The sequence below is a fragment of the Zootoca vivipara genome, chromosome 5 (assembly GCF_963506605.1).
Source record: "Zootoca vivipara chromosome 5, rZooViv1.1, whole genome shotgun sequence".
In the NCBI taxonomy this organism is placed as follows: domain Eukaryota; kingdom Metazoa; phylum Chordata; class Lepidosauria; order Squamata; family Lacertidae; genus Zootoca; species Zootoca vivipara.
In genome coordinates this window covers 90612607-90639613 of record NC_083280.1, presented here as the reverse complement: position 1 = coordinate 90639613, position 27007 = coordinate 90612607, and the positions used below count along the sequence as shown (strand labels likewise).

Genomic DNA, 27007 nt, shown 5'->3' with positions numbered 1-27007 from the left:
CTTTGAGAAGACCCTGTCCCACACATTACAGCACATACAATATGTGGAACGGAGAATGACCAGAACATTTCAAAAGGTGTGTGCAGACAGTCCTTCAGACCCAAACCATATAGGGCACAACTGAAACATTTATAGGGTTCTGAAACACATGGCAAGCAAAAGGCAACCACATAGAGAATGTACTACAATACAATAACCAAAGCATGTGATACAGTTATGTAATTAACTATCCCTTCCCTTTTCCCATTCCTGACTTCGTAATTTTTATGTGTGCTTGCATGTGCACACATTAAACAAATTCCACTGTAGTCCTTTCTATTCAAACTACAATTAATTTTTAAAATACCCTCCAAGTTTCAACAACTTGCCTGTTCCTGAAGTAATAAGACCGAGGCAGAAGATGCAGGACGATTTAAGATGCGCACGTGCAAATTATCAACTACAACTCAAAAGATACGATGTTGACTATAAGTGAAGAAGGATGGTCTAGAATGGTGACTTCCAGGGGAGGAGTGATGTTGGGCCGACCATCTCCATCAACAGGCGGCTGGCCAAGATAGTTGCATGGCGTTTAATGAGAGCCAGACATAAGTAAATCAGATGAGGCATTTGGATGGTGGAAGGAGACAAAGAATGATGTGGTCTGACAAAGTGGTTTTGTGGGATGAAGGCAGATTTTAATGGCACATGCCCAGGGAGTACCATGCCTTTTTGGAGGCGTGAACTGGAGATGGGCAGAAGTATGGAAGAATGAGCTCTTCTTGATGGCAGTGGAATTGGGAGAGTATCTTCGGTAGGAAAGATGGACTGCTATGAAGAATCACTCTATCTCTATGGAGGATGCAAGAGTGCTGCACTACTGAATGTCATACTCAGCCCACAAACAGCTGGTGGTTTAATTCTTTACTGACAAGCCAGCTAAGATGCAGCAAACACACAAAACACATGCTTCTGGTAACTAAGTAGCTGGCATCCCCTCCCAAGGCTTGCACTCTGAGCTGGACGGTTGGAGCAACAGCATGGCCATACCTGACAACATGCGCACAAGCAGCCTGCAACCTCTCCTACATGAAAGTTGCCTCTTCCAACCCCTCCTGGTCCTTGGGAGCAGCGGGGAAGCGGATGGAGGGAATTCTACCAGCCCCCCGCCACTCAGGAACAGTCTCTTCCTCTGCTACTGCTGCGTTCTGCAAAGTAACGAGTCTTTAAACACTCTATATAACTCTGACTTCTGATTCATCACCCCACTCATCATCACAGTCACTGTAAGGTTGATGGTCAGAGTCAAGGTCTTTGGAGGAAGTAGAACTCATGGGTTGGGGCTGAGTTCCCCTATCCTGAAGCTCAGGGGAAGCAGAGCCTCTGGACTGGGACTGAGGACCTTTGTGGGAATATCTGATACTTGAAATATTTGATATTTCGTCTGAGAGGGAGCTTGTTCTTGTCTAGTGCTGGGTGTAATTTGCAGAGGTGCAAGAGTGCCTAGGAGCTTCGGAGATGCTGCGGGCATAAGCCACCTCTCCTGCTACACTAGTAGAGCCTCCTTGAGGCAGCGTAATAGATCTGGCCGAGTATCGGGAGCCAAATAAGCAGTGCTCTCAACCTAGGTTGCTTTGGGAGACGTGAGGATGCCAGTCTGAGCTTCCTGTATGACATACCCTGGAGGAGATGGGGAAAGTACGACAAATTCTGTGGAAGAAGAGTTGCCTTGATACTGATCTGAAGGCTGCCTTATTAGTTCCTTTCTTCATCAGACCAGATCTGGTTCAGCTATCTCCCTTCACTGAGAGCACTCATCCAGCAATGCAGGGGTTAAGCCACCCGAGGACCTTCCTTGTAAATCATCCCCTATAGTGAAGAGGTCAATATATGGTAGGGGAGAAGTCAGAGGGACACCTGAACTGGCCCTTAGACCTATCATTAAGAATTTTGCTTAATAGGAGGGAGGGTGACATCTCATCATATGAAGACTCTCCTCTCCCTAAGTTCAAAGCCCTGGTTTGCAAGGCTTGGAAGTTTGGCTGCTATTAGCTGCTGCTTAAGGGTGGAAGTAGACTTTATAAGAGCTTTCCGTATGTTAAAACATAATTGAATGCTGCAGAGCAGGCAGGGAAAAATGCAGCATTTGAAGAGGCAAATACAGCATTAAGGAAGTGTTTGTGGGGGGAGCTCAAATGGAAGGAAGAGGAAGAATAAAGGGGGGGAAGGCAGAGAGGAGACAAGAAGGGGCTCCAAACTATGCATGGGGGGGGGATATAGAGGAACAAAGGCCCAGAATGGGGAAGGGCTAAAGGGAAAAGATGTGAGAGACAGACATTTTTCTAAATGGTTATAAACGGATGCAACACAGACAAAAGGAGGCGAAATAAGAAAACAAGGAGAACCGCAGGCCTGAAAGTTGAAGAGGAGAAGCCAGGAATCTCTGGAAAAACAACTGCTTTCTGTGAGGCAAAGATAAAAAAAACTGGCTCAAGGTGTGCGGGGAGGAGTCAAGATGGAAGTTTCCTCTTTGTTTATTTAAGCTTGAAATGTTGACTATTGGCCACCAGATGGTGCCCGATTCCCAATCAGGCTACAGCTTCTCACAGGATCTCAGAAATAAAGGGATCTCTACATCGTGTACAAAGGACTTCGGAAGACAGACATCCCAACGTTATCTAAAAGGTGCCGCAAACTGTACAGGGCTTTAAAAAGATACAAACAAGCACACTGAGGTATGTTTGGGATCGCACCACCAGCCAGTAGAACTGTAGACCACAAGGGTCATCGGATGCAACCTCCTGCAATGCAGGCATCTTTTGCACAACATGGAGCTTGAACCTGTGACTCAGATATTAGGAGTCTCATGCTAACCCAGTGTTGCAGCATTGCTGTAAGCTGCCCAGAATGGCTGGGGAAACCCAGCCAGATGGGTGGGGTATAAATAATAAAATTAGTAGTGGTTAGTAGTAGTAAGCAATGTTCCAGTGTCTGGTCCCTGCTTGTAATCTAGAAGCAGCACTTTGGACTTAACTGCACTTATCAAGTCTTCAAATGGTAGCCCCATGTACAAAACCGAACTCAAACCTGAATGCTATTAGGGTGTGGAGAGCCAGGCTCTCTCTACCCTGAAGCGGTTGGACCTGCACACCTTTCTAAACTGTGACCTCGTGCCAGCTTAGTTTGGCCACATCCATGAGCACCACTAAACTGTGAATTATTCTTCTGAAAGTAACATCATCTAGAACTGGCTGACCACCACATCCTTAAACAGATGAGTGCTTCTATCTGCGTACAGTGGTGCCTCGCTAGACGAATTTAATCCGTTCCACGGGTCTTTTCTTATAACGAAAAATTCGTCTAGCGAATCCCATAGGAATGCATTGATTTTGGGGGGGGGATTTTTTTTGCCCATAGGAACGCATTAATTGAATTTCAATGCATTCCTATGGGAAACCGCGATTCGCTAGACGAATTTTTCATAAAATGAATTTGTCTAGCGAGGCAACCTCCGCTTGAAAAATCATTTCGTTCAGCGGAAATTTCGTTAAGCAGGGCATTCGTTAAGCGGGGCACCACTGTAGACCAATTGTATTTGTATTTTATCCAGCAGAGCTTTACTGCTACTGAAGGCAAATGAACATAATGGTCACAAATCCAATACATTCAGGACTGGCATTGCCCATAAGAAATCCAGTTGGCAGCAGACTTAACTTAAACTTACAATAACTTATAAGTCCTGCTAGCTAGGGATCATGGGAGCTGTAGGTCAAAAACATCTGGTGGGCCGAGGTTGAGGACGCTTGGTCTAATCTAAACCTTAACACTAAAGCATACTACCGTGTTTCCCCTTTTTTAATACGTAGTCAGAAAGTAAGCCATGGCAGGGTTTTTAACCATTTGAGAGCTATAAGACATACCCCGAAAATAAGCCATACTTCCGCACCAGCTAGCAGGACCCAGCATGCCGGCCGCGACAGGAGGAGGAAGCCTGCCGGGTCGGGTCAGTGCCCGGAAGCGGCGGTGGCTGCTTTAGTGCCAATAAAGCGTGCAGCAGTGCCGCACGGAGCACCAGCCAGCAGGACCCAGCTCCTGCAATGCCGGCCGCGGCAGGAGGAGGAAGCCTGCGGGGTCGGGTGGGTGCCCAGAAGCGGTGGCGGCTGCAGCGCTGACAAAGCGTGAAGCAGCACCGCACGAAGCACCAAGGGCACGAGCGGCAGGAGAAAAGAGAGAGGAGCTCGTTACTTGCGGCACTTTAAGAGAAGCAGCCAGAACCGATCTCCACATTCCGAGCCTCCCTTTTGCGCGTGCGGGCATGTTAAAGCCCCGATCACTTCACTCCCCACTTCTTCCTCGCCATCCCTCCCTTTCACGCGTTGCCTTGACCCCGCAGCCCCCCTCCCTGGCCATCTTCCCCTAAGTGCAGCGCTGCTTCGTGAGCGCTGCAGCCGCACGCTCTCTGTGTGTGCTGCAGCCGCACGCTCTCTGTGTGTGCGCGCGTCTCTTTCTTTCTCTCCCTGTGCGTCCGTCTCTCTCTGTGTGTGCGTGTGCGCGCGCGTCTCTCTCTCCCCCGTGCGTCTCTCTCTCTGTGTGTGTGTTTGTGCGCGTCTCTTTCTTTCTCTCCCCGTGCATCCGTCTCTGTGTGTGTGTGTGTGCGCGCGCGTCTCTTTCTCTCTCTCCCCCGTGCGTCTCTCTGTGTGTGTGTGTGCGCGCGCGTCTCTTTCTTTCTCTCCCTGTGCGTCCGTCTCTCTCTGTGTGTGTGTCTGCGCGCGTCTCTTTCTCTCTCTCCCCCGTGCGTCTCTCTCTGTGTGTGCGCGCGTCTCTTTCTTTCTCTTCCTGTGCGTCCGTCTCTCTGTGTGTGTGTGTGTGTGTGTGTGTGTGTGTGCGCGCGCGCGCGTCTCTCTCTCTCTCCCCCCGTGCGTCTCTCTCTGTGTGTGTTTGTGCGCGTCTCTTTCTTTCTCTCCCCCGTGCGTCTCTGTGTGTGTGTGTGTGTGCGCGCGTCTCTTTCTTTCTCTCCCTGTGCGTGTCTCTCTCTGTGTGTGTGTGTGTGTGTGTTTGCGCGCGCGCGTCTCCCCCCCCCCACAGAGAAAAGGTTCCGCTTCGGCTCGTCATTCAGCCGCGCGCGCGCGCCAGGGGCATGGGCCCAAGCCTCGTCCCCCTCGCGCTTCCCTCACAAGCATCTCAGAGCGGGACGGGTCACGGCCTCCCTCCTTATTCCTCGGCCGGCGTGAGAGAGCCCGGGGAGCAGAAGGATCCCAGGTTTAACCCCCAGGTACCCCCAAGTTTGAAATTCTGGAGAGCTGCTGCCAGCCTGGTTGACAGTAAAACCTGGATAGCACAGTAGGCTAGAGTGTGGTGTTTATAATGTGCGCGGAAGAGAGCACCGAGTGTCCTGAGCCAGTGGGACCCAGTTGTACCAGCACTTAAAAAAAAAGACACCCCCTGAAAATAAGCCACCGTGTGTTTTTTTGAGGAAAAAAAGTTATAAGACGGTGTCTTAAAAAAGGGGAAACACGGTATGTGCAGAACACCACACCAGAAGGACAAGAGATAGAAAGAGAAAGTGAAACCTAGGCTCCTTCTGGCCTTACTTTTATAGTCAGCATGCCCTTGGCAGAAAAAGATAAGAGAACCAGTTTAAGCCAGCTGTGCTCGGCTTCTCTGAAGGAATAACCGAAACATCATGAACCTTCTGCTTGTTTCTTTCACACAGAGAAGTATCCAGGACCTTCTTGAATTAATTAGAATAGGAAAGATCTCTACACATCAGATCAATACTTTCTGCACTAAGAAATGCAAGCCGACAGTTTGTACACAGGATCAGGCAACATGGACAGCAAGGGAGCTGCATCAACACCTGCGCCATGCTTGCCTCCCTGCACCTGAGAATGTGAGAAATTACACCTACTACAGCAAGTGCAAGCTGGTTGCCTTGCAGGAAGAGAAGGTCCACCGACTTGAGGCCAACCTATTGACACTTTGAATTATCAGGCAAAATGCGGAATTTCTTGATAGAGCAGAAACAGTGACATGGGGGTGGGGTGCCTCTAGGGAGGAGGAAGGTCGCCCAGTGCAGGAGAGGAACTTCTGGGGGAATATGACACACAGAAACAGGACTGTCAGGAGTCATGTTGTGTGACCGGAGCTGCAAAATTGACCTTGGACACTGCTTCTGGGTCAGAGGAGCAAGAGCGGACCTCAAAATATACCCAGGTGGCTGTGGAAGGGGCAGTGTACAGAATGATTCCTGCCACTCCCCAAAGGAGGGAGAGATGTCTGTTGGTGGTAGGTGACACCCTACTGAAAGGTGAGCTGAGATTTAAGAAGGGCATGTATAAGAAATGGAAGAAAGGGGAAATCATGAAGTAAGAGTAGCCAACAGTTGTAGGCTAAAGCTCAGAATGAGATCTTGTTTGCAAGAGAGGTTAAAAATAATAAAGGTTCCCCCCCCCCCGGCTATGCTCAAACCAAAAGGACGAACATGGAAGTAGTGGGTCCCTGCGTGAAGACAGAGAAATGCTGTTGGATGACAAGAGAGAAGGTGGAACTGCTCAACACCAACTTTACCTCTGCCTTCACCTAAAAGGAAAGCAGTGCTCAACCTTGTGATAACAGAATAACTGATGCAAGGAGGGAGTTGTAGCCCAAGATAGGAAAAGAGTAACGGTCCTAGAACAAATAATTAAACAGCCTGTCTGGCGAGCACTTAGAAAAGGATGCTGTGATTACTAAGACCCAGCACGAGTTTCTCAACAAGTCATGCCAGAGTTACAAGCTTGGTGGATTAGGGGAATGCCGTGGACAATAGTGTATTTTGATTTGAACAAGGCTTTTGCTAACCCCCCCAACTGACATTTTTGCGAGGAAGCTGGTAAAATATGGGCTAGACAAGGTAGCTTGTTAGGTGGATTTGTTGCTGGTTGACCGAACCCAAAGAGTGCTCACTAATGGTTCCTTATCATGCTGGGAAAAGTGACAAGTAGGGAGCCACAGGGTTCTGTTCTGGCCCTGTTGTTGTTCAACGTCTTTATAAATGGCTTGGAAGTAACTGAAGGGATGCTCATCAAATATGCAGACTTGGGACGGTAGTTAATACCACAGAAGACTGAATCAGGATTCAAGATGACCGTAACAGTCTGGAGAACTGGGCGCAAGCTAACAGAATGAATTCCAACAGGAACCAATGTAAGTTTCTGCACTTAAGACAGGAGAAACCAGCTGCACAAATATAAGATGGGGGTCACTGAAAGCTGCAAAGATAGAAACTGCAGGTGCACTGTGCCAAAAATTGAGGGTAGTTTGTGTCTCCTTATGCCAGTGCAATAAAATAATTTGTCCCCAAAATATTGTATGTCTGTATGTGTGCCATCTGCCATGAATGCTTTAGCTGAGATTCCTGCATTTCAGGGGGTTGAACTACATGACCTTTGGGTTCCCTTCCAACTCTACAATTCTATGATTCTAGGTGCATTCTTCTGGGGAGGGGGTCCATAGCTCTCATCATCAAAGGGGTTCACGATGCAAAAAGTTAAGAATGATTGCCTTATGCCTAACGAAAAGATAAAATTCAGCAACGGGGCTAGTGACCAGCACAAGCCCATTCGCAAACAGGGCTGGGCTTTGGAAGTGGAGTCTATTAGATTCAGCCTGATTTCCTCAGAAGAGAGCAAAAGTACTGGTTTTAATGATAATACACAGCTATAAATAACACAGAATTTATTCAGCTAAGTCAATACATCTACCGTTCTGTTAAAAATAATAATAATTGCATTTTTGAGCTAAGCAGCTCTTATCTCAGTGGTTCTCAAAGGGTGTAGCAGGAATGATACAAAGATTCCAGGACAACCAAACAAACATTTAAACATTTCAGTGGAGCGTAGCATCAAAATATTTTTTAAACTTACAGAATATGGATAGATATCCTTTCAAAACCAAGCACTGCTAGGAGTTGTTTCTTTTTGTTTTCCAATGTATTTCTTAGCAATAAAAAAAATGGTGTGGTGCAAGCAAATTTTTATTCTGAAAGTGTGGCCGAGAAGAAAAAAAAGTTCGAGAAACCACTGCATTGTTTTATACAGAGAAAGCAATTGCGCTTCCAGACAGGGCTTGCTTTTTAGAAAACCGTAACAAGAGCTTATAATTCAACAAACAAAATTTTACCGTTACCTCTTAAGATGCTGCTCCAAGTCCAAAAACACTTTCATGACTTGTGGAGGACTTGTCCCTGGAGAACTGACAGCTACATCAATCTCTATTTTGTGTCCACTGGTTAAGTGGCTGTACATCCAGACAGCAAAAGAAACATGTAAGCGCGAATGCATTTAGGATTAGCGGTTATCATACAAATTGAACCTGGCAGTGCCTTATTTTAAAAGGAATATTTTTTTAGAATCCCTGCTAGATGCGTCTGCAGTATTGAAAATTTGCCGGTTACGGGCAGCAGAAAGAAGGAAAAGTAATGCCACCACAGAGCTTGAGGTCACATGTTACCCTCTTACATAAAGCATCAAGACCAAGAGAGATTAAAAATCTCCCTGATCAGCATTTCACCTCAGCAGTTACATCCAGCATTTTTCGGAACTCCAGCTCTGATGAATCACTCTTCTCAGCATCAAAGACACATGCCGATTGTTCCTGCTCGCCTTATTTCACAGGAAAGGGTTTTCAGTGGACTGATCTCTCACCAATGTGTTTTAGTAGGGCCAACAAAAGCTCTCCTGCCCTCATTTCAAAACAATCTAGTTGCTCAATTCTCTTTTCTCAAACACAGAAAGCTGGAATGGAGAGGCGACAGACAGCTGAACTATCAATCCTGCTTTACTGGAAGAGAGAAAGATGAATCTCCGAACTGTAAAAGGTAGTCAGAAGCAAACTCGGCAACCTTGCTTCTCGGGGCTCCCATTTAGCTCAAGGACAACCACAAGGACAGGATTAGTTGGAAAACCCCTTCCTCACCAACTTTTATTGTCTGGTAATTAGAAGGCACTGCCAGTAAAGGTTTTTCAGGGACTTTGGTTGGGAAGGAGCGTACGACATTAAGAAGCTTAACGGTAATAATAATAAGCGATGTCAATTATACTCTCTTCCGGACAGCTCAATGAAACTAATGCAATAGCATTCGCATTCTAAGACAGTTCTTTCAACGCAGCTTTCTGTTGGCAAGAAGGCATTGTTGTTTTTTAAACTTAACTTTTGATAAACCAATTAACTAGCCATTGCAATTAACATTCTTTTTATCCATGGAGTACTGCAGATTTATGGGGAAATTGGTAAGAACATTATATAGGCTTGTTCTGCAGTTTGCAAGTTGATGCCACATCGTATTTCCCTCTCTCCCCTGGAGGTCCTTGCAGTGTGATTTTTAAGAAACGGCAAATAACACAGAGAAGGGAAATTTTCAACACTGCGTAAGTAGCTTTACTGATTTTCCCCTGCTACAGTTGGCAGGGACAGAGGTCTGCCTAATAACAATAATAATAATAATCATCATCATCATCATCATCTTTGTACCCCGCCCATCTGACTGGGTTGCCCCACCCACTCTAGGTGGCTTCCAACATATATGAAAACAACCACCAGACCAAATATATCAGTTGGAAAATGGGTCTGTGTTTATATTGTTTATTATATAATTTACTAACTGTTAATAGCCCAAAACAGAAAGCTTTAACTTTTGGAAATGGGTTCACTAAAGGCTGTAACACTAAACATGAGAAGGATTAGTGATCTGATAAAGAAGAAACACCCAGAATATACGTGTGTGTGTGTGTGTGTGTGTGTGTGCGCGCGCGCAATGAAACCACAAATTGCCTTTTTACAAGAAATACACAAATCCCCTATAGAAAGCAAAGTCCTCAGTGCTACCGTGTTTCCCCCTTTTTAAGGCGTAATCATAAAGTAAGCCGTAGCAGGCTTTTAAAGTATTTGTTAAATAGAAGGCACCCCCTGAAAATAAGCCATACCTCCACTCTGCGCTGAGTGAGACCGCGAGCGCCCAGCCAGCCAGCGGGACCCAGCACGCTGGCCGCAGGAGGAGGAGGAGGACGTCTGCCTCTTTTCGGGAGGAGGAGGCAGACGCCCGGAACCGGCTGCTGCAGCTGGGCCAGGCGGAGGCGAGGCCACTGCCCAGCTGGGCAGCGGCAGCAGCGAGAGGACGAGGGCGGTGCTGCTGCTGGCCGCGGCAGGAGGAAGCAGGCGCCCGAAAGCGGCGGCTGCTGCAGCCCCGACAGAGCGCGTAGCAGCGCCGTCCTCATCCTGCTGCAGCTCCTGGCTCTGACCACGCTTGCCGGCGAAAAAGTATGACGCGCACCCAGCTCCAAAGGTCAAAATGTAGATTGCTTAATTAAAAAAAAAAAGACACCCCACCGAAAATAAGCCATAGGCTTATTTTCTTGAGTAAAATAAATATGACGGTATCTTAAAATGTGGGAGACACGGTAGTTGGTTTCAACATCAATTGACAGCACCTTTTGACAAAAGGAATGAACTTTAAAATCCACTCGATACTGAAAGACAATAATGTTAGAGATTTTTTTTTTATTAAAGGGACAATGAATGGCAAAACAAAAACCCTGAAACAACCTGGCTTTATTCAAAAGGTGTAATGCAAACACAATGAATTTGCTGAGGGAGAAGCTAGGGGGGGGGGGGGACTTCAACTTTAATGTACGAGGGCGCCACCTGGAGGAACTTTTTAAAAGATAAAGACAAAAAACCCCACAAGACACATACAAATTACTCCTCAGAATTTGCCTCCTTTTATTCTAAATTGCATACCTTGCAACCCCCAAATAATTTTTAAAAGAAAGTTTACCTATGCCATCACTTCTGGGTTGTTGTTTTTTCAATAAAGAAAATCAAGGAAACATTTTATCATACATGATCTGCCTATATAACGACCACTCTAAGATTGTAGTTGTCGCCAAACCATTCAAAGATCACCAGAAGGTAGAAACTTTTCAGCCAATCTCTCTGATTAATCAGGATGATAAACCATTTACGTCAGTGCTTGTCAACAAAATTAAGGTATTTTCACACAAACTAACGAAGCTGGTTTTGTCCCCTGTTGAAACATCACTGAACCAGTAAGAAAACATTTAAACAAAATTGCAAAATTGAACGGACTAAACAGATAACCTCCCCACTAGTAGTCAAGAGCTTAGGATTTCCTCAAGGCCTCTGACTGCCTGGAAGGGGGCTTATTGCTGGATGTCCTATCTAAAATGCAATTTGCCCCAAAATTCATACACGTTTTGAAACAAATAAATTCCGAAGTTTTGGCTACAGTAAGAATGAACAATATAAATTCATCCCCAGAGAGGATTTGACAAGGGACAAAGCAATGCTGTCCATTCTTTCCCTTTTTGTTCATCCTAGCTTTAGAACCATTACTTATATTCCTCAGAGCAACGCCAGACATCAAGGGAATTGGCCTATCTGCTGACAATTTAATGGTTATGATACCTAAACCTTTGAACACGGAAGCAGCAGTAGTTCAAAAGCTGAACACCTATGCAACATTATCAAGCCTGCAGGTGAATCCAAAACGCATTCACAGAACTCAAAGGCATTAAGACTCTATCACACAAAGCTTATATATTGGGGAATAAATATAACAAGAAACCTTAACAGATTCCGTTCACAGAACCTATTCCCCTGTATGGCAGACAAGTCGTCAAAATTTGAAAAAAGAAAGAAAAAAAGAGCAAAACCCATTTTACTCTCCTAGACAGATTAGCAATGGTAAAAATGGTGATCCTACCAAAACTGCTTTTTTTTCTATTCCAATCACTCCAACTTTGGATCTCACTGAACGAGATATGAAAGTGGCAGAAAAAAATAAATACATCATTTTTTTTTTCCTGCAAAAGACCCAGAATAAATGCCAAACTCCCATCCCTCCCCACAGTGGAAGGAGGCTCAAGCATCGCAAACCTTGAGCCATATTTTATTGCTAACCAGGTAAGGCATGTCATCCTTTTTATTTTAAATGATACCTCTAAACTTTATCTCAGTGACTGTGTTTTGTTGTGGGATGTGATTAACACTCCTCTCATGTATGATCCCTTCGTCACCCAGGAGGGTTTTCATGAGGTGCAAGATAAGCTCAGCTTCACTGTCAAGACCAAGGTTGTGGGTTTCGTTTGAAACTACTGCTCATTTTCCTCCCCTTTAGATCATACCTATCAAAACGTGTGGCAAACTTTAAACTGACCTATAAAAAAAAGGTAAAGGACCCCTGACAGTTAAGTCCAGTCATAGACGACTCTGGGGTTGCGGCGCTCATCTCACTTTACTGGCCGAGGGAGCCCTGTGTTTGAGAGGTACAAATTCTGGCAGCACAAGTCTGATGAGGCAGCAGGAAAATATAACTTTCTGGATGGCCATGATGATGATAATTAAATTTTGTGTACCATTTGCTACCCACAGGTCTCAGGGTGGTTCACAAGATAAAATCACAATATAAAAACATAAAATACAAAATTCAAATAAAAACAAGATCCTTAGACCAGACTCCAAACTCTACTCTCAAATCTAAATAATTTTCTTCTTGTTCTCAGCAGCTAGGCTAGTTATTGCCCAACAATGGAAGAAAGCTTCCCATACACAAATTGAGGCTTGAGTCAACAATATCATCGATGGGCAATTAAAGGCATTTCCAAAAAAGATACCTTTGACATAGTTTGGCTTCCTTTTAAAAAAAAACCTGATGAAAACCAAAACATTTTAATTCCATCATCATCATCACGAAAATGCTTATGGACAGGATATACTGATTTGAAATTTAATGAACCAGTGAGGAATGGATTGAAAACATTTAATGAGCCAACGTGACAGTAATGTATAATTAATTCTAATTATGATAATTTTATAACATTGTGCACAAAGTCATTTTAAATCTTTAATTTTGTTCAAAGTTGATTATAATGACTTGTTTTAAAAAATTAAAAAATAATTTTTTTAAAAAAAGTAATGGCGTGGTTGTTAACAATACAAGGTTAGTAAATTCACAATGGTAGAAAAAGCTATGCATCATCTGTCAATATGTCAACAAGAACACATTACTGATATTCTATGTCAAAATATTTTTGAAATAGTTTTTGCTCCTTCTGGGTTGTTGTTGTTGGTACTTTTGTTTTAAACTTCTAACAGGCTTCTGCCCTTTTATTTTTTTAAACTTTTTTTATTGAAAGAGTTTCCATAAGAAACAAAATCAGTGTCCCTGTTTTTAAACGGTAGAGTCCTTCCTACAATTTTCTCTTTCTCAAGTTTCTCCCCACCTCTCTTTCCCCCTCAACCCCACATTGCCTACAGCAAAAAATGTCTCAAACTGACTGTAAGATTTTATTGTCAACTAATATGAATTCCCTTCCTCTTCAGTTGTTAAGAGCTGCAACCAATAAGGCAACAAATGATCCATTTCTGCCAAGAGCATCATTAATATAAAAAGTGATGCAAGCAAATTTTTTGTTCCATCTGCAGAGTTGGAACCAACATCTTGCTAGGTCAACCATTAATGAGGCTAACATTTGGGTTTCTCTCTGCTAGAATAAAATTAATCCACCAAAGCAGAGATCAACCTTCCTACAATTTTGGTGGACAAATTGAATCTGCCGTTAGCAAAAGCACACAAATAAATAGGTGTGTTTTTTTTTGCTGAACATCCTTGGGAGAATTCAGGAAGACTGAACGCAGAGCGAAATACAAATGTGGGTAATCTGTGCTAGAGAGGAGGTCCAGTATTTTTTCACATCCTGCTAAAAAATGAAAACAGATGGCAACAGGGGATATCAGAGAAGGCATGCTGTGGTGCCCACACATCCTTTATTCTCTGAACCAACACAGACCTCTCTGAGCCTTTGATATTACCACTTTCTCTCTGCTCATTCCATAAAGTAGGCACTCAGTTCTCCCTTCCCATTTTCTTTGTTTCGTTTCCCTACATTGTAACAGTGCACTCCTAACCATATCAACTAAGAAATATAAGTCTTACTCAATCCATTAGGGCATACTCCCAGGTAAGTGGGAGACAGAACTCAGCCTGATATTTCAGCAACAGGACACAAATCTCTCTGCCACCAAAGAGTGAAAGTATTGCAGGAACTTCGGTGGTGGCAGTGAAAGCAATGCTCAGGAGTCAAACTAGATGTGCCACCATTCACACCAAATACAGCAGGGATAGCCTAACTTCTGTCGTCCATGCTCTGGTAACCTCTAGGTTACCAGAATTCAGCCGCCAGCTTGCTCACCGGGGCAAGACAATTTGAGATTTGGCCCGACTGCCCTGGCTGCCAATTATGTTCCCAGGCCCAATTCAAAGGGCTGGTTTCGACCTCTAAAGTCCTAAATGGCTCAGGACCACAATACCTCAAAGACCACGTCTCCTCATATGAACCAACCTGGACCCCGAGATCACCCTCTGAGACCCTTCTTTGCGTGTCTCCTGCACAGGCCCAGAGGGAAGCAACACAAGAGCGGGGCCTTTGCTGCAGTGCCTCCCCATTTGTGGGATGCTCTCTCCCCAGGGAGATTCACCTGGCACATTTGTTGTGTATATTTAGGTGCCAGTCAAAAGCATTCCTCTTTTTCCAGTTCTTTGCCTAATTAAACAATTTATGGTCTCTTAAATTGTAGGGGGGGGGTTAACTATTTTTGTTTGTTACTGTGTTAAGGATTTTTGTGGTTTTATATTGCAAACCACCCTGTGATCCTTGGATGAAGGTGGTATAGAAGAAATAATAGTAACAATAACAAAATAATAATAGCAACAGCAGCAGCAACAACAACAACAACAACCCAGATCACAGAATTTTTTAGCCGCGGGCCGGTCCACTGTCCCTCAGACCTTGTGGCGCGCCAGAGAAGCGACATCGGGGGGGGGAGCTAGAAGAAGAGGTGAGTGGGAGCAAGTAGTCCTCCTTCCCACCCCTCACCCCCAGCCACTGCGCTTATCTTCCCTGGGGCTGCCACCGCCACCGGCGTCACTGCTGCTTCTTGTGGGTAGGCAGAGCGAGCTCATCTGCTCCGCTCTCTGGCCCACAGGAGCACCAGGGCAGCGGCAGAGGGAAGATGAGTGACGTGAAAGGGCTGGCTCTGGAGAGGGGCTGCTTAAAATGGTGCTCACCCAGCTTCCTTCCTCCTCTAGGCAGGGTGGGGAGAAGCCAGGAGGAGGGAGGGAGGGAGGCGGTGCCGCCGCCGTGTGAGGGAGAGGGGGAGGACGGAATGGCACAGGGGGGGAAATGGCGCAGCCCGAACGAACAGAATCCCCCCCCCGACTCACAGACAGTCCGCAGGCCAGATCCTGGAGGTAATTGGGCCTGGTCCGGCCTGCGGGCCTTAGTTTGCCGACCTGTCACAGACCTTTACAGGAAGTCAGAGAGGGGCTTCAACAACCTGCTCACTGACATGGTCCTGATCCAGATCAGGGACTTCATTGGAACAAATGAGAACTCCCTCCCCCCCCCAAATCATCCTGCTATCATGCATCCAATAAGCAGATTTCTACACTAAATGGAATACAGTGGTACCTTGGTTTATGAACACAATTGGTTCCGGAAGTCTGTTCATAAACTGAAGCGTTCATAAACTGAAGCGAACTTTCCCATTGAAAGTAATGGAAAGTGGATTAATCTGTTCCAGACGGTCCGCGGAGTACTTAAACTGAAGCGTTCATAAACTGAAGCGAACTTTCCCATTGAAAGTAATGGAAAGTGGATTAATCCACTCCAGATGGGTCTGCGGAGTACTCAACCTGAAGCATACTTAACCCGAAGCATGGGTGTAATTGGTTCCGGAAGTCTGTTCATAAACTGAAGCGTTCATAAACTGAAGCGAACTTTCCCATTGAAAGTAATGGAAAGTGAATCAATCCGTTCCAGATGGGTCCGCGGCGTTCGTAAACCGAAAATTCATAAACCGAGGTGTTCATAAACAGAGGTTCCACTGTACTTCTTTTTGTGCCTTGGATCTGTCATGCTATTCTTCACTTTGACATGAATAAAATATTGGTGCCAACTACATTATGTTTCTATAACTCCAAGGGTAGAAGAGCAATGTAGTGGCAGCGACTTGAGCAGCCCTTTTACATTCCCACAAAAATGTGCGAAAGGACTGCAAAGAATCACCCGAGTGGGATCTGCACATGCGACCTGCCCAGTGAGATTTGCTGGAGTTGTCAAAATAATCTGAACGAAGCAAAATGGCCTAAACTTGTCAATTAGTGATGAGCCAACTTATTCTGATGGGGGAGCTTTGCTTTCAGTGTTTCCTCCCCATTCATTTTGTCAAGTCACCCGCAGTTTAATGAGGTGATCCTATCAAAGCTTGGAGGACTACTGAGCAAAACTGGAGCCGATTCAGTTACTAAATGGGAGGAGGACTCCTGCACTCCCAAAACCACCAGGAGGAATAAAACACCAGTTCTGTGTAGCTGCCCTCAGTCTCTGGGAGCTGGCAAACAGGGCCAGTAAACTGGGGCAACTGAAAGGGATTGGTGGAAGAGAAAGAACAAACCGAGCTTGTGTCTTTGGGAGTAAAACTGGTTGCTTATCGAAGCTGTTTGGATGGTTGCTTGTGTACTTTTGGGTGCGTCATGCTCTTGAGGGGGAGGGACTACTGCTGAGAGGAAGTAAATCAGTGATCTGGTTAGGGGTGGAACTAGTAGCCCCCAGCTCTACAAACTGCTGGGAGATTGCAAACACAGGGGTTTACAGGGGTGTTTAGCTGGAGTACTGTGTCAGGAGTACATAGGAGGAGCAAGAGACATGGACAGCGAGAGCTGCTGCAGTGACCTGCAACACCCATGTTTGTTTGTTTTCCTACCTGAGGAAGCACACAGCTACCCCTGCAACAAGTGCCAGCTGGTTCCCCACTGGAAGAGAAAGTAAAACTGCCTGACAAAGTTTGAGCTATCAGGGAAGACGTTCTGGACAGAGAAGAGCAGGCTTTTGCGGGAGGGCAAAAGATGGGGGATGCCTCTAGGGAGAAGGAAGATCACCACATGCAAGAGGCGTCAAACACATGTAAGAATGTGGCACATGGAAGCGGGACTGTCAGGAGCTGTGCCATGTCACTGGAGCGGCACAATCAATTCCAGGCCCTCCCTTTGAACGCTGATTCTGGGCCAGAGGAACAAGGACAGCAGCTGCAGAGAGCACCGAGGTGGGTACAGAAGGTGCAGAGCACGGGAATCTTGTTCAATTCCCTGAGGAGGAAGACACATGTGGAGGTGGTAGTAGACTCCCGACTGAGGGGGACAGAGACAACAGTGGGTGGAGGCAACAGGATGTCCAAGGAGGTCTTCCAGGTGCAAAGATTCATGATGTGACAGAGAAGTTGCCAAGCCTTATGAAGCCCACTGACCACGACCCCTTCCGATTCATGTGGGTACGACTGATACTGCCACACACAGCCTCCAATGTATAGCGAGAGGGACTATGAGACTCTGGGAAGGAAGCTGAAGAGCCATGGGGCACAGGTAGTCTTTGCATCACTCCTTCCTAAAGTCATCACTAAGGAAGAGGGGGGTGATGGGAAATACTGGAAGTAAACTAATGCCTGCACAGATGGTGTGGTCAGGAAAGGTTTGGGTTCTTGGACCACAGTCTCCCTTCCATGAAGGAGGAGTTCTGGCGAGAGATGGGTTCCATCTCACAAGCAGTTGGCAATAATGTGTTTGCAAAGAGTCTCACAATCCTGGTCAGGAGGGCTTTCAACTAAATCCTGAAGGGGAGGGAGACAATATTTCAGAGGATCACAGGGACACAAAATAGTGGGGACAATATTGATTGTCAGGGACTGGCTGAACACCAAGGAGTGATGGTTGGGTACTGACAAGCGGGCACTACAGAAGAGGGGTTTGAGACCGGCTTGGGTGAAGGAATTGATGATCGGGGGGTGGGCTGTAACAGCCAGGAGACAAGAGTCAGGCATGTGGGAATCCCCTGCAGTTGAACACAGTGCCTGGAGACAATCAGTCAGGCCTTGTAACCACTGCAGAATGAGAAATAACTGCTGGAAGGAGTGCAGAAATAAGAAACCCCATGGCACACCAGCTGCAACAAAACATGTCTCTCCCATATTGGTCACTACAGCCACAGCAGGCGCTATAACTCTCCAACGGTTTAGACTTCACACCCGAAGGCCCACTCTTCCACTGTCTCCCAAGACGGACAGATACCAACCTATTAAATCCTATTTATAGGGTGGCAGCTATGGTATACAGTAATAAGCATTACTGAAACCTGGTGGGATGAGACTCATTACTGGAATGTAGTAATTGGAATGTATTAATTCAAAAGGGATAGATCAAACAGGGAGGAGCAACAGACAATGATGTGTACACCTGTGTTGAGGTGTTGTTGTTGCTGTCTTTAACAATCAAGTGCTGTGGTTAGGATCATGTTACGTAAGGAATGACTAGGGATCAGCCAGCTGAGAAGCGGGCTGATCGGGCGCCTCTTCACTACCGCCGCAGCGCTCAGGGCGCTCGTCCCCAGTCGCCCACACAGATCCCGGGCTTCACCTGCAGCCGCAGCTGCCTCTCACCAGGCTCTTCGCGCTGCGCTGTGCTCCCCGAAGCGGCTCCCACCCCCGGCTTATTTTCGGGGGATGTCTTATACTTATTCTACTAATGAAAAGCCTGACATGGCTTATTTTTTAGGACCGTCTTATTTTAGGAGAAACACGGTAGAACAGAGTAACATGCTTTCCAAGCAGCATTTCCAAAGCTACACATGGAACAGAATCACCAGAGAAGTCGCCCTAAACTAGAAAGCCTGGAATAGCTAAGGAATAAACTAAACTAGAAAGCCTGGAATAGCTAAGGAAACAGAGGCTGATTAAACGGAATTCAAAATGCAACAAAACAGCATGCAAGTATTTGAAATGAGTGAAAGCAAGCTAACAATACCTTTGAGCTTTTAGGAAACAAAACTATCGTTTCAGAAAAGCATTTACGATTCCCCAGGTCACCAGTTAGAAATACTTTGCACGACCACATTCAAGAACAGCAATGACAGGAGTGCAAAAACCTTTCAGATCCTACGGTTTCCCCTAATCAAGCACTATCTGGGCATCACATATTGATGCTTAGGTACACAGGCAGCAAGTGCTTAAGGCGTGCCCAATATGAGGCCTTGGGAAGCTACTGCCAATCAGACCTGGGCTTAGATAGGCAAGAAAATGACTGGTACGGTAGTAGCTAATCCAGAGCCTGCTAAAACCATTCCTGTTTAGACAAGCCTGTCCAAATGCTTAAGACGGTTAAGATAATTTTAATCTGTTTTATTATTTTATCTTTCGTATGTTTCAACGTTGGGTTGTAAATCTTTTTATTTTATTTTACTGTTATATCTTTTGTAAACCACTTTAAGGTTTTTACAATCAAGCTGTGAATAAATAAAAAATAAAATACCCAGCGAGATCCTGCTGAGCAAGATCCTTTAATGGAGTCATTGAGCTTTAAACCTGGACTATTATGCATGTAAACTATGATTCAGCTATGTCCACCCCATGACATGGAGCCAAATTTTTCATATTGCAAGTAAACCGTATTACAGGCTCCTGCAGCCTGTACATAGAATAAAATAACAAATCTCAGAATCTGTGTGTCCCCACCCCCCCTTCATTTATAAACTAAGGGTTGTATTTCACACTGTGTAAGCGATATAATGCTCACACAACTGAACTTGCCCTTCCTCACCTTGCATGCTCCCAAAAACTGTTCCATATTTTGAGGTTGCATGGGGAAAGGAGAGGGGGATTTCTGTTGCACAAGTAGAAGTCTGTTGCACAAGCGCAACAGCAGCACTGGATACAACCCCATGTCATACAATCTTTTAGATGAACTAATCATAAAACTTCCGTGTAAAAAGTTAGTCAAGTAAACTTTTAAGTTCTTCAAATTTATTCTTATCCAATCCCCTTATACAAAGCCCATCACCACCTTCCAAATTTAAGTGCGCCAAATTGCAAATAAAACCACACAGCTCTACAGACCAACCAAAAAGCATGCTTTATCTGGCTTTAAATATTTATTAGCAGTAATTCAATCGCTCTGGTAGTAATAACCTTTAGTCACCTTGCACAAGTGAGAGCTCATTAAGTATTTTCAAAATGTTGCTTGGAGTAATAAAAGAATCTTCCATTCCCAAACAGTGGCAAGCATGAAACACTGCTTAAAACACTACATGCTTTGTCCAATGTTTAATCTTATTTTGGACCACAATAAAAACCATGATGCCATTCACTTTGGAGACTAAAAATGGGTTCCAGAAGAGACAGATTCCTTTAATTCTTCAGCTGCTTGCCATCCTCGCTGTTCTTCCATACAAAGGTCCAAGTCCTCCAGGACTTCCGTTCTGCCTTTACTTATTTATTCATTTAAGGAAACCTGCTCCGTACTGTTTTGACAGTGCCACCCAGTCAGTCTATCAATATTCTTCAAATTGGACTTAGCAGATTCATTATTGACACATTTTATCCCATGTTCTCCATAACTTCTTCAGATGTTTATCTTCTACAGAGAACTCAAATAAAGTAAGTGATGGTGAGATGCTGTTTTCTTTGCATGCAATCAGAAATGCTCCAAAAAATTAATCAATTCTAGCCAGATGGTACATGTCCACTGTGTCCACATAGTGTCTTAATTAATATGCACCTGTTCAAGAATGCACATATTCTTGCTCTAAACAGGGGCTGTATAGAAAACAGCACCATGACACTTCATGAAACAATTTTCTTTTAGGCAAGCCTAGCACTCTAACAGTAACTTAACATCTGGACAGCAGATTTTGCATTGCAGATCACAATATTCCCTTGATGTATTTACCACCAGAACAGACTGGGCAAGCTAAGCCATGACTGGGTATACTATTTGTAAGAGGAAAATGTTGTGTTACTCCAATGGATGTACAACGTCACAAACTAAAACATCACATCAGAGATGAATCTGGGAGATAAAAGCTCGTGAAACTGGGAATCTCTGCAACTGATAAGAAGTTCAGACATACTGTTGTTCTTGAAAACAGTGATCATCTCTTGCAGAGAAGAAGACTTCAAATATTTATACTGTCTTCATTCAGAGGATGACAATTCCATGTTACTGAAATTTTATTTCATACAAAATTACCTCTCCTATTGATATTCTTCAATCTCTGATCTTTCGCTGGAGTCTCAAAGCGGATTAGTGATCTAATCACACATTCCCTGATTTACTTGAGGCTGGATTTTACTTCCATGCATGAAGTAGTATACTTTCGTGAAATGCCAGATTGAAATGCCTGTAAAAAGAGGAGCCACCAGTTCTAGAACCACTGCTAAGCATGTAACTGAATAGTTTGCCTGTGTTTTAAATACATATCATTATGGCATCCATAATCGTGGATTCTTCTTGCTAAAGGCCTACTAAACTGGCAAAGCCACATTGCACTCCTATAGAAGAGGGGTGGTTTTGGCAGTGGGGAAAATATAAATCACAAATATAGCTGCAACAATACGTAAAGGGCTACTCTGTCCTTAGTAAATCACCTCTAGAGCGATTCTGTGGTTTTTGCAATATTGGTAATCAAGTGTGTGTTGGCTTACATTATTTTCTTTCACAAACAAAGCATCTTTACCTACCTGCTTGGCTCAGCCAGAGCGTCCAGATTTTGCTCTAGACATAATTAACTTTGGCAGTGCCTCTTCATGGGCATACTACTGTGCAATGTTAAGACTCAGTCACTCTGTATCTGTTGAAATATTAGCATTCATTTTAGATCACAAAAAACAAGGTTACAAAAAAAAACACACCAGAATGAGGGGAAAGAAATCAGAAACGGAAATGACTAAAGGCCTAGTCCAGATCAAGAAAACACATGAAACATTCCCACAAACTTGAGAGCCAGCATGCTGTAACATGATAAATATTTTGCATGTGGGTAATCTGGGTTAAATACTTGTTCACCATGAAACCCCCTGTGTGACCTAGGAAAAGCTCTGCTCTCAGCCTAACCAAGGACTACTGCAAAAATAAAGTGGGATAACCCCACATATGTCAACATGAGATCTTTTCAGGAAGGCCAAGATACAGATCTAGTAAATCAACTATTTACTTAATGACCCTATTTGATTTTGGCTCGAGAGTCTGTTAATTATAAAAATATATTGCTTTCTCTGGATCTCTACTTCATGTGCAAATTATTTTGAGTGTATATAAACCAGAGAAAAAGTAGCTCACTAGCATTGTATGTCTGCACACCTTGTCTTTGGTAAAGTCTAGAAAGATTGCCGTGATAAATCTGCTACAGAAACACACAAAGAGCCAGGTGGTGCCTTAAAGACCAACAGATTTGTTGCAGCATAACGTTTTCTAGACCAAAAGCCACTTCATTTGATGCATCTCTGATCCAGAAACTATCCTGCTACAACAGCCGCTTTTAAAACTTTAAGGAGCCACAAGATTCTTGTTACCAGGGCCATACCAGCTCCCAGGAAGCTATAGGCAAGTGACCCCAGGGCCAAATTTCTCATGGTGCCTCCCCACCATAGCCACATAGCCAGCCTGCAGGAAAACTGACTCAAGAGGCTAAAACACCTTGCTACTATTTCCAAATGACACATAAGCAGCGCAATGGCAACTACTCATGGAGGTCCTTGTGCAATTAAGAGGGTAAGGAGGCCTAAGAGAAGACTTTCAATCATACACTGTTGGGGCTCTCAGGAAATAAAAGGGAGGCAAGCTGAAAAGATCCTTCACAACCCCCATGTCCCTTTAGTCAGTTTTCTGATCAATCTTTTAAGACAACCTTCCAATACACACATATACCAACGTTCATCAAAAGCCTTTCAGAAACAGGAGCATATCTCTTTATTTTAGAAAAACAAACAAACACAATGAATATTTGAAGAAGCACTGCTTAAAACTTAGTATACACTGGAAAGTAAATTTATATAAAGTAAATTGGATATATACAGCCTCTCACAAAATAAAAATTCCCACTGAATGTAATTGCTGTATACTTATGTAGGAACTGCCTCCTTGACTTTTGTTTTTGCTTTGTTTTTTCCTGCTCTGCATGCTTTTTGGGGGGGGAGAGTGGGTTGTAGTTACCTGTTTTGGAACCCTAATAATAATAATAATAATAATAATAATAATTTCCCACCAGCGACACTAATCAAAATTAAATAACCAGTTCCAATATGCCTACCACCAATGCCTGATCTAAAATTCAAAATCACAAAGTAAAATTGGTGGAGGGGGACAATCACAGAACTCAAAAGGAAAATAGATATGTGGTGCTCATTGTCTAAAAGACTCAGTAGTAAGAAGGCAAGCACACAATTCACTATTATCTGCAATTAAAGTTAGCTGTACAAGGTCAGTTAATTCCCATGTGTCCTTTGGAAAAAGCAGAATCAAGGGTCCCTTAGGTGGAAGGGTTATATGCATAGCTGCCAAGTTCTCCCTTTTTTAAAGGGAAATTCCATTATGCTGAATAGGCTTCCTCGCGAGAAAAGGAAAAACTTGGCAGCTATGGTTATATGCTAAGATATTAAGCAGGAAAGTCTGTCAACTTTAGTTTTGTAGAGGAAGTTATTTGTTCATGCATGTCAGACGTTACTGTGGGATAACCAGCTTCATATAACCAACATGCTTAAGTCTAATTAATGCCAGAAGGGGTTAAGACCATAGAGTAAGCTGTCCTGCCAAGTTCAGCTCACCTTGGGAGGGACTAGGTAATCAAGCCTTTGTTCCCCTTTCAGTCTACCGGATGAACTCGGCATGTGATTAAGCTGGAGCTAAGCTAAACTGGAGCAACATGGCCCTCACAAGCCATTATTGTGTTCCTATACCAATAATTTCAGAACTTTACCACTTCCTAAGCCAAGTTTTACAATCTATGCAACTTTTCTCCCTGATGTATTGAAAAGCACATGAACCTTACCTTTGGAGAGTTTGTTGGTAAACCATTTTTAATTTATTAACATGTTGGGTTTTCCTATGCTGAGGGAAGACGGGACTATTTTAGAACTCACTTGGAAAGAAACATTTTAAAGGTCTAACAGCCTATTTTCCATGCTTTGCTTTGCTTTATATTTTGTGATTTTAAACTTGCATCTTAGCATCCAGGAATTCTCCTTTTATACCTATATATTTTCCTTGAACCAGCAGACACAACGTAACTTTACCTTGTACGATGAATAAAGCCTGTAATGAACAGAGATCACCGGCTTATTTGAAGAGACAATTGTGGCTTCTCCTAGCCTTCCCCTGACCAAAGCATTTACACATTTACTTGGATCACAGTACGAAAAGTTACATTTGTTATTAAATATCCTTCATGATTATTCTAGATGTTGCAGTTTCTTTTGAACTAAATTTTCCAGTACAGCTACACTTGCTGAGTTTCTAATTTTACCAGTTTCAGTTACCTGATTTTTTAAATAAATAATAATAAGCAGGCAGAAATCTGTAGTTTTTTTATCAGAAAGCAATTATTTCTCTTCAGAATATGTGTCCTAAAACACAAAATCCTCAGTTTGAAAATCCAAAAATACAGATAACAAAAAGGAAAAGGAAAAAAATATTGGGGGGGAGCTAACTAGGAATTTTCTTTCTCCATGTTCTATATGAGCTTACAATGAACAGGAGTGGGAGGATAAGGACACTCAAAATAGTTCCCCAACCAAAACAATTGTTACAAGGTACCGGTACATTTCATGGCCACTAAAAGGAGCAATTGCCACTACCATTTCTTCTTACATGAGAAAATGATAAATATTCATTTTTCCATTGATTATTCCCCACCCCACAAGGCACACTGGTGGGAGGGAATGGGGGGAGACCATGAGAGCACTCTTCACGCTCCAAAAGGCAAGAGTTATCAAGATGCACTCCCTCTTTCAATTCTAGCATTGCCAATCTTACATACTAAGTACTTTTCTCTTTTACTAACAAGTTCACCAGGTTTGATGTCACCGGTGCTATTTTTCTAGAAAAAGCAGCTGCCGGAACTCACCATGAACGCCTCCCTCTTTCTTTTAGAACGGCAATGGCACCCACCAGAGAGGTCCCAATATACTGACCCTGCCTATACAGACCCAGACATCTGAAGGCAGCCCTGACTGATGTTTTAATGTGCCATATTTTTCCATGTATTAGACGAGGTTTTTCGACTCAAAAATCATGTCAAAAAGTGGGGTTGTCCAATACACGGATAGCGGCATTTTTTTGGGGGGGGGAGCGGCGCACCTGCCAGCCAGCCGGTTGGCAGGAGCGCAACTTCCCTTGATGCCGCTGCGCGCAGGAAACGATCTACGGAGTGTTTCCTGCCCACAGCTGCGTAGTGGGAGAAGCTCAACAACTTTGGGCCATCTCCCTTCATTTTCTTAAAATTGAGTCGCTAAAAATAGGGAGGGGGTCTTATACATGGGGGCGTCTTACAGACGGAAAAATACAGTGTTTTTAATCTCTTGTTGGAAGCCGCCTAGAGTGGCTGGGGAAACCCAGCCAGATGGGCGGGGTATAAATAATAAAATTATTATTATTATTATTAGCCATCTGCAAAGGGGAAGATGCATCATAACCCATGAACTTCCCTGTTCAAATTTTTCAAATCTCTACTAGACTGTTGTAGTATCGCAATATTCCCACTGGGTTCTTCCAGACACTTGCCTGTCATTAAGTTCCAGATTAAATAATCGACATGGTTATAGTTTGCTTTCTGTTAACAACATGAAGCCAGTGTTTGTTCTCAAACTTAAACACAGTTTGATACACACACACCTGTAAGGATGTACGGCTGTGTTCCGCTTTGCATTCAAGTTATGGAATGCATCCTTCATGGCAGTCTCTAAAGTCAGGGGAAAGTGTTGTCTGTTGCCTCTGAAGAAGTTTCATTTCTCCACTCATTTCTCCAGTCAGAAGTTAAGAGAGTTTAGCAAATTAGAAGAAACAACTACAAAAGAAAAATGCAGTAGAAACATAAATCCATTTTTATGTGTATGTCGTGTTTTTGGGTCTCACAGTATCCCAGAAACAAAAGATATATATAGTCAAGTAGACGTAAAACTCAAGCATGCTATATTTACAGAATACATTAAGCAGTGCACACTGTGGTTGAAAACAAGGTTAAAAAGAAGTGGCAAGAGCCAAGGAAATCAGTCTCAATGAAATAGGAATGCAGGCAAGTGGGAGAAATGTTTTATTTTATATAAAATACCCCCCCCCCAGTACACCCACCTTCAAAACACAACAAATTATTCCCTTTCAGTAGGACAGTCATTTGCTCTTTGCTGACTTTTTTCTGGTTCGTTGTTGTACAACAGTAGCATCAAACATGTCTGAACACAGAAAAGCTGCCTGAACTGACCATAAATACTCATGTGTTGCAGAATATACAGAATGGAACAACTGCCTCATGCAGCGTTTCAAAAATGAGCTTGGCATATTAGGGTTTTTGTTTCTTTTGTAAATACTGAGAGACTTTGATCCATTGTTTCTGTCACCATAATTGTAATGTGCAAAGACCACAAGAATCATCCTTCAAGGAACCTCAACTCAACCCAGTCATTAGAATACCAAGTCAGCTGGAAAATCCATCTCTAGCAAACCAACAACGGGGGGGGGGGGCATACACCAAGGTGTGGATCACTGAGACATGAATAACCAGCTAAACAAATATAAGATAGGGGGTGCCAGGCTTGTCAGTACTACAGGTGAAAAAAAATCTAGGGGTCTTAGCAGACCACAAGCTTAGCACGAGTCAACAGAGTGATGGAGCAGCAAATAAAGCTAACTGCAATTCTATGCAATTAGTAGAAGTATAGTGCCGAGATCAATATTAGGCTCTATTCTGCCTTGGTAAGAACCCATGACCCGGAAGCTTCTCTGCGGACAAACACCGGCTCCCTTGGCCTATAGAACGAGATGAGCACCACAACCCCAGAGTCGTCCACGACTGGACCTAACGGTCAGGGGTACCTTTACCTTTAAGAACTCAGTTACAAGCTTCGGTATTTTAAACCCAAAACTATTATTTTTAAA

The 27007-nt window shown here is 43.9% G+C and overlaps 1 protein-coding gene across 5 annotated transcripts in view; it reads right to left on the bottom strand.

Moving 5' to 3' along the window:
* Window positions 1-27007, bottom strand: part of TSC22D1 (TSC22 domain family member 1) — a 46570-nt gene that overhangs the window by 8841 nt on the left and 10722 nt on the right. The window contains exons 3-4 of one of the 5 annotated variants that reach the window (XR_004693867.2): window positions 25748-25919; window positions 5503-21710 (exon numbers count right to left, since the gene is read on the bottom strand). The exons of 3 other annotated variants lie outside the window; for them this stretch is intronic. The gene's annotated coding sequence lies outside the window, so the exon portion shown is untranslated. Of the gene's footprint in view, window positions 1-5502; window positions 25920-27007 lie in introns of those variants that run through there. One more of the 5 variants, XM_035137373.2, reaches the window with a different exon arrangement.